This window comes from Sminthopsis crassicaudata, chromosome 1, assembly GCF_048593235.1.
Source record: "Sminthopsis crassicaudata isolate SCR6 chromosome 1, ASM4859323v1, whole genome shotgun sequence".
Classification (NCBI taxonomy): domain Eukaryota; kingdom Metazoa; phylum Chordata; class Mammalia; order Dasyuromorphia; family Dasyuridae; genus Sminthopsis; species Sminthopsis crassicaudata.
In genome coordinates, this window is record NC_133617.1 from 50,370,144 (window position 1) to 50,379,114 (window position 8,971).

Genomic DNA, 8,971 nt, shown 5'->3' on the forward strand with positions numbered 1-8,971 from the left:
CATGCCAGTAGGAGGCAGTATTATGTAACTAATAGTGGTAGATTTGTACTAAGAATACCTAGATTTCAATGGCTCATAAATTTTAGAGATAGACATCTTTGTTTTTTTTTTTGTTTGTTTTAATTATAACATTTTCTTTGGCAGCACATATGCATAGGTAATTTTTTTTTTTTTTTTTTACAACATCCCTTGTACTCCCTTCTGTTCCGAGTTTTTCCCCTCTTTCCCTCCACCCCCTTCCCTAGATGGCAGGCATTCCCATACATATTAAATATCTTATAGTATATCCTAGGTACAATATATATGCAGAACTGAATTTTGTTGTTGTTGCAAAGGAAGGATTGTATTCACAAGGTAAAAATCTGGGAAGAAAAAACAAAAAAACAATGCTCATAGTTTACACTCATTTCCCAGTGTTTCTTTTCTGGATGTAGCTGATTCTGTCCATCATTGATCAATTGGAATTGGATTAGCTCTTTATGTTGAAGATATCCACATCCATCAGAATACATCCTCATACAGTATCATTGTTGAAGTGTATAATGATCCTCTAGTTCTGCTTGTTTCACTCAGCATTTCCTCTTATTGGTCATTTCTTACAGAACAATAATATTCCATAACATTCATATACCATAATTTACCTAACCATTCTCCAATTGATGGACATCCATTCATTTTCCAGCTGAGATAGAGATCTTTGCAAGTCAGGACCCTCCTGCCAGATGGGACCTCAATATAGCTTACTATATTGTCTAATTTTTTTTTTTTTTAAGTGAATAAAAATCCATTTTCTCTCATTTTCTTTCCCCCTCAATGGAAAGGAAAAAAACTTTTTTTTTTTTTTTTTTTTTAAATAAACATTCATAGTTAAGCAAAACATTTCTGTATTGAGGGGAAAAAATGTTTCATTTTGCTCTGAATCTGATGCTTCCCATCTGTATTCTGGAATAGTGGTTAATCCATTGTGTTGATTGCTTACTCCCAGATTATTGTAAACTCCAATAAGATAATAGTTGTAAAAAGATGAGTACAGTGATTGGCACATAGTGGGTGCTTAGTAAAAGCCCTCCTCCCCTTATTCAGAGTTCTTGTCTTTAAATTTTATGGTATAAATTGTTTTACTGGTTCTGCTCATTTGCGAATTGACTCATAAAAGTCAGGTTTCTCTAAAAGCCAATTTTTTTCCCTTCATTTCTTACAATAGTTTTTCATTATATTCACATCCATAATTTGTCCAGTAATACCTCAATTGATGGGCACCCCCTTTTAACCACCAAAAAAAGAGCTGCTACTAACATTTTTTGATAGAGGTGAAACCCTTTCCCTTTACCATTCTGGGAAGCTGAGACCCAGGGAAAGTTACAATAAATGACAGGAACTGGGATTTGAACTCAGATTTGTGACTCCAAATATAGAATTCTTTCCTCTGCACCATACTATCTTCAATTCTGACCCTAACCCGTAAGTGATCTTAAGTCAAGTTGACCTCCCAGAACCTTAATTTCCTCATCTGTAAAATGGGTAAGAAAATCCTTTCATGATCTGCCTCAGAATGATTGTGGAAAAAACATGTGGATATATTACATCCAAGGCAATCCCTATTAACTTTGGAAACAAAATGCTATCTACATCCAGAAAGAACTATGGAGATTGAATGTAAATTAATACATGATATATTCACTTTAGTTTGTTTTTCTCTCATGTTTTTCCCTATTTCTTCTGATTTTCTTGTCCCAACATGTTTCATAAAGAAATGTATATTATGTGATTTGGGCTTAAAGGATGATACTATAAACAAATTAGAACAAAGAATAATTTACTTATCAGTTCTTTGAACAAAGGGAGGAATTTATAACCAAAGAAGAATTAGAGAACATTATAAAAGACAAAATGGACAATTTTGATTACATTAAATTAAAAAGGTTTTGCACTAACAAAACTAACAAACTATCAAAAGGGATTATAAATCTGGGAAAGAATCTTTACAGTCAGTATTTCTAATAAAGGTCTCGTTTCTAAAATATATAAAGAATATGTCAAATTCATAAATATACAAGTCATTCTCCAATTGATAAATGTTCAAAGAATATGAAGACAATTTTCAGATGATGAAATTAAAGCCATTTTAGTTATATGAAAAATGCTCTAAATCACTACTGATTAGAGAAATGCAAATTAAAATAACTGAGGTAACACTTCATACCTCTCAGATGAATGAAGATGACAGGAAAGGATAAGTGTTGGAAGAGATTGTGGGAAAACTGGGACATTAATGCATTGCTGGTGAAATTGTAAAATGATCCAATCATCTTAGAAAGCAATCTGGAACTATGCCCAAAGGACTACAAAACTGCATACTCATTGACCCAGCAGTGCCATATTGGGTCTGTATCCCAAGGAAATCATAAAAGAAGGAAAAGGACCCACGTGCAACTTTTTGTGGTGGCAAAGAATCGGAAAAGGAGTGGATGCCCATCAATTGGGGAATGGCTGAATAAGTTGTGGTACATGAAGGTAAGAGAATATTATTGTTCTATAAAAAATGATGAACAAGCTGATTATAGAAAGGCCTGGGAAGATTTCCATGAACCGATGGTGAGCAAAACAAGCAGGACCAGGAATTAATTGTACATAATAACAGCAAGAATGTGCGATGATGATGAAAAACTTGGTTCTTCTCAGTGCTTCAGTGATCCAAAACAATCCCAATAAACTTTGGATGGAAAATACCATCTGTATCCAGAAAAAGAACTAAGGAAACTTATTGTAAATCAACACGTCATGTTCACTTCTTTTTTCTGTTGTTTTTTTTTAAAATCCCATGATTTTTTCCATTTGTTCTGATTTTTCTCTCCCAATATATTTCATAAAACAATGTATATTAAGAATAAATAAATGCGTATTTTAAAAGCTAATATATATGTATAACCAGAAAAAAATAGAACAGTTAATAAATAAAAAAAGAAAGCACATTACATTTGGTATTATACCAGGTAGGTATGTGTATAGAAATCTATATAAAACTCTTGTTACAAAAGAAAACAGTTCTTCACCCTCCCCTGCCAAAATAACAAAACAAAAACTTTAAGAAAAATGAAATTAAAAAATAATATGCTTCAATCTGTATTCAGACACAAGCATTTCTTTCTCTGGGTATGATAGTATTTTTCATCATAAGTCCTTCAGAGTAATCTTGGATGTTGCTGAATCAGTATTGCTGAGAATAGCAAAGTCATTCATAGATGATCATTCAACAACATTGCTATTACTTTGTACATACTACATTTTTGCATGAGCTCATGGAGGACTTTCTAGCTTTTTCTGAGAGCATCCTGCTCATCATTTCTTATAGAACAATAGTATGCCATCATTATCACATACCATAATTTATTCAACCATTCCCCAGTTGATGGGTATCTCCTTATTTCCAGTTCTTTGCCCTAAGAAAAGAGCTTCTATATATATGTTTTTTTTTAAGATAGGTAGGTCCTTTTCCTTTTTTTAAAAAAATCTCTTTTGAGACTCATGTCTTATTGTAGTATTGTTAGATCAAAGAATATACATCATTTTATAGGCCTTTGAGCATAATTCATATCTTTTGATCATTTATCACTTGGAAAATGGCTTATTTTTATTTTTATTTTTTATAAATTTGACTTAGTTCCCTATACATTTGAGAACAGAGAGCTTCATAAGAGAAACTTGTTTTAAAATTATTTACACAAAAAGACCCATATGTGCAAAAATCTTTGTTGCAGCTCTTTTTGTGCTGTCAAAGAATTGGAAAATGAGTAGGTGCTCAATTGGGAAATGGCAGAATAAGCTTTGCTATGTGAAAATAATGAAATATTATTGTTCTATATAAAAATGATGAATAAGCTGATTTTAAAAGACCTGGAAAGATTTACATGGACTGCTACTGAGTAAAACAAGCAGAACCAGGAAAACATTGGACATAGCAACAACAAGATTGTGCAATAATCAACTATGATAGACTTGGTTCTTCTCAGCGGTTCAATGATACAAAGCAATATCAATAAACTTTGGATGGAAAACGTCATCTGCATTCAGAGAGAGAACTATAGAAATTGAATATAAATCAACACATACTATGTTCACTTTTTTCCCTTGTCTCGTGATTTTTCCCTTTTGATATGATTTTTTTCTCCTAACATGATTTATATGGAAATATGTAAAAAATGAATGTACATGTGTAAGAAATGTTATTTTACATGTAACTGGGGAAAATAAAATAAAAATGAAAAAAACTTTTAAAAATATTATTTTCCCAATCACTATTGCCAACTGTATTCCTCCTCTCCTGTTTATTCTATTTTTTCTCTTCTTTCACCCTATCCCTTCTCAAGAGTGTTATACTTCTAACTACCCCCTTCCCTTTTATCACCCTCCCCCTTTTTGTATCCCCTTCCACTTTTACTTTCACCAGGTGTATCACTGAAGCACAGGCTGGTACAGACATACACAGTCTCTAGCCAGACTGACCTCATGAAATCTGCCTCTTGACTTCTCCTTAAATAGAAAGGTGAACCCTAGTGGTTCTGCCCTTTGGCCCCCAAAGGAACATAGGTTGATGTCCTAGGCTTGAAATGTGACCTCACCAGTCACCAGCATGGACCCCAGGAGGGAATGATCCGCCCAACTCCAGCCGTTGACCCTGTCCACTCATGACCCACAATCCCAGTGGAGCCAAAGTTTTGGCCAATTTTAGAGACTATAACAGCTGATATCTGGTCTCCAGATGCTGTTGGAGTTCAGGTACTTCCTAGAAATTTCTTACTCCTCATTCCCAGCTTCCAACTAAATTAGATCCAATCTAATTTCCTGGTGTGAATGAATCATAACAAGGAGGCAAGGAGTGCATCATTTCACAATCCATCCCATGGGAAAATAAGCCAGCTGAGACAGCTTTGGGTGGGGGAGAGGACTGATTCAGAGCAAGGCTTCAGGTCTCTGCTGGGCTGCTGACTTTCTGTGTGGCCCCAGGACGAATCATGTAACTTCTCAGCCTTCCCTGCTTTTACTTATAAAATAAGAATTCTTCACAATTAGTATTGGAACATTCCCTGAAGCTCTCATTTAATTCTGATATATTAAATATAAATATATTTTGTCATGAATATAATGTCATTAAATGTTAACTTATTTTATAATATTTAATATTCTATTTTCTATATTCACAATCCTGCTGCAAGGAAGCATGTGGAATGGATTTTGAATTTGAGTCTACTTGATTTCAACTCCACCTTGCTCCCGACTACAATAGGAATGAATAGCTGTGAAAGGGAATCAACACCCATGAGCCTCCAGCTATTTTGAAATATTGGTACCTTCAAGACAAAATCTCCAGATACACTTAGTGTTCTAAGCCTACCTCCAGCTAGAGGTGGGGAGAAGGAGGAATTAAGAGGGAAACAAGTGTCCTGGACCCATGGGACCGTGTGCATAGAGAGCTAGGATTAGAGGCTGGAACATACTGACCCAAAAGGAGCCGGACCTGGAGGGCGCTGGTTCTGATCCCATTAAGTCAGCTTTGATCCATGAGGAATTCCAAACACAAAATCCTCATTCCAGAACCCAGCTAATCCGTCCCCTGCTGGTTTCCCAGATCCTAGAACCTGGTGGAAGGAGATATGTTAGAGGGGAGAAGTGTGTTTTACATAAAGAGTCCCAGACTAGTACCAGGCTCTGGCCCTGGTACAACATTACTAGCTGTATATTCTTGGACAAATTACTCCCTTCTCTTTGTTTCCACTGTAAAATTGGGGGGAGAGTGGTGATTCTTGCCCAATTTTGTGTTCTGAATGCTTTTAGAAATCTGGTGAAGCCTATGGAATGATTTCTTTTCAGAATAAAGTTTGTAACTTTCAATTTTAGCTTTACATCTCTACATTTACTTTACATCCTGGGTTCTAAGGGCCCTCCCAGCCCTGACATTCTGTGTTTAAGAGTTATTACAACACTCAAAATCTGTTTCTGATTGATGGGAACTGCTGGCAGTTCCAGCTGAGCTGAGGCTTGATCGGACCCTGACAGAATTTTCCCCCCGAGGGTCTTTTCTCTTTCCTCTCCCTTCTAGCACTGCCCCCTTCTTGATGGGAGACTGCTGCTGAGCACAGGGAGAGAGGTGAAGGCTGGCTGGAGAGGCAGGACCAGCCAGTCTGTCCTCAGATGGCCTGCCCAGTTTCCTTTAAAACAGTGACAATCCCCCTTATCTGGGGGCCACCCCCTCGTAGGCCCTGCCAGGACGCAGGGCTGCAGGGAGGAAGGCAGAAGCCTGGGCACAGAACACCACACCCAGCCCTCTCTTGGGACCTGCTCCAATGCCCCAGGGCTTGGCAGCCTCTCTGAAAACCGCTGTCAGCAGCAGATGAGAGTCTTCAGAGGGCACCACAGGGTGCTGTGGGGAGAGGGAGGGGAAGCTTTCCAGGGAGCCTGGACTCCGGCCTGCGCCCTGCCAACAACTCACCCCGTGACCTTGGCCAGGACTTTCTCCTCTCAGGGGTCACACATTTCCTCATCTTTAAAATGGAAAAGACACTCCTAAGATCACAGCCTGGAGCTCAAAGGAAAGTTTGGAAGCTTGCAATTATCATTCTTTCATCGTGCCTAAGAAATCTCCCTGATCCCTCTTCTGCTTAGGGCCTCTGGCTGCAGCCCGAGGAGCTTCCTGTGGGATCTGCTGGGAAATAGCTTGGAAGACGTCAAACCCTCCTACATTCAGGTCTGGGTGTCACACGTACATCTCTGTCTCTGCCCACCTCCTTCTTCCGTTCTCCAAGGCTACCCCTCAGGGGCCAGCTCTCTGAGGGTCCCTATGGGCTCTAGGGCTCCCCAAGTTTGCAGCCTCAGTTTCCCCATCTGAAGAATAATAAACAGACTGGATCTGCTCTGGGGTCTGTATTCCATGTGCCCAGTTTGACCTTTCCAAATTCCCTTTTACCTGCCTCCACCCAAAAATAATGAGCCTCATTAGGCTCTGGCTTGTCTCAATGGAGCCTTTGATCTTGGGGAAGCTGTTGACTGGTCTGCTTTCCCCTGCTCCACGCCAAGCTGCCTGCCCACCTTGGGAGGTGCCAGGCAGGACGCTGGTGGGCACTCTGCAGGCAGAAGCCCATCCTTCTGCCTGATCCCCACCCAGACGTGAGCTGGAAAGCCCCGGTCGGGCCGTCCATCACTGGCTCTGTGCAGTCCTACGGGCACCCTGCCAGCTTTGACTTGGCTGGCTCAGCCATCCAAGGTGTGGACAGAGGCTTGAAGGGGGAGAGGTCAGGAAACATGGAGAGAGGTTGGGGGACGCTGGAGACCTCCTCCCCAGCCCCTCCTCCCACCAGCCCAAGTTTGAGCTGGATCTAAGCCACATAAGGATTGGAGGGATGGGAACCCTTTCATGAGGAGCCTTCCCCAGAGCTCTTCCCTGAGATCCTAACCACGGCACAGTAACTCTGGGCCCAATTTTTTCCTGATGTGATGCGTTTGCTGAGCACCCACAGTGGGCTCCGGCCATTGACTAGTTGGGGACAGAGCCGCCCTTGCCCCAGGGAGGCTCCTTCTGCAGGACGGGGCGGGGGTTCACAATCCCGGGGAAGCCACCGGCCGCTGGGGGAGAAGGGGCCGGGATTAGCAGAGATCCCGCCTACGGCGGCTGGGGCCCAGCCTGGGAGGGAGACAGGCGGGATTAGGGGCGCTTCTTGTAGCATTAGTGAGAGGGAGAAGCCTCCCCGAGATTTGCATACTGACGGCTGGTTTTCCCCAGGAAGGCCGATTCTTTTCCTCTCCTGAGTCAGATCCCGGGCACTGCCAGCCGCACCCCAAACATTGCCTGCCTCGAGGTTGGTGATACCGAGGCAACTGCCGCTGCCCTGCCGCCACCCGCCGGGCATCCTCACCTGGAGCCTCCGCCCGGGCGGTGCACTGAGGACTCGGTCCAGAGCCTCAGCACTTACTGGTTGTATGACTCTGCACCCACCGCTAACTTCTGTCTGCCTCAGTTTCCTCAACTGTAAAATGGGATAGTAAGAGCCCCTCCCTTCAGATCAAATGAGATAGCAGAGCAAAGCTTACAGTGCTGTACAAAGGCTAATTTATAAATTACCTATTCCTATATCTGGTAAATAAAAACGATAATTAAATTTTAAAAAAAGAAAAAAATGCTAATTTTTTTATCATTATTATTCCCAGCAGGGCAATAAAGCACAGGATACCAGGCAGAAAGTCTGCTGCCCAAGCTTTGCAGCCCACCCAGGTGGGGGAAGCTGAATTATCACATCCTTCCTCCGGGTTCAGACTGAAGCCTCCATTTGCATCCCAGGGGACCCTCTCCCCTTCATCATGTATCCGAAGGATTTATGTTCCTCTTCTGCATGGGGGCCAAGACATAAAATTCCCAGACAGGATCTGTTAGAATGAACCCTGGGAGGGGGGCAGCGGGAGGAGTGTGGGACTGGGATCAGGAAGGGCTCCTACTCCCTCAGTTCTCTCCCCCGTTCAGCCTCTGAGTACATTGACAGTTATTCTCAATTGTTTTATGTATGTGTGTATATATAAAACAAATATTGTTCTATTGGTATTTATGGAGCACTTTCAGGTTTGCTATTCTCTCTTGTGCACTGGTCTCCCTCAGTTTACCCAGTTATCAAATGAGGAGTTTATACAACACAATCTCTAAGGTCTTAGCTTGAACCCTCTGCCTCCCGTCACCTTTGATATTCTGTGTTCTCTGTTCTAACTTGACTCTGACATTCTATTCTATTCTGTTCTATGTTCTAAGGGCCCTCCCAGCTCTGACCTCCCGGGTTCTAAGGGCCCTCCCGGCTATGACCTCCTGGGTTCTAAGGGCCCTCCCAGCTCTGACCTCCCGGGTTCTAAGGGCCCTCCCGGCTATGACCTCCTGGGTTCTAAGGGCCATCCCAGCTCTGACCTCCTGGGTTCTAAGGGCCCTCCCGGCTATGAC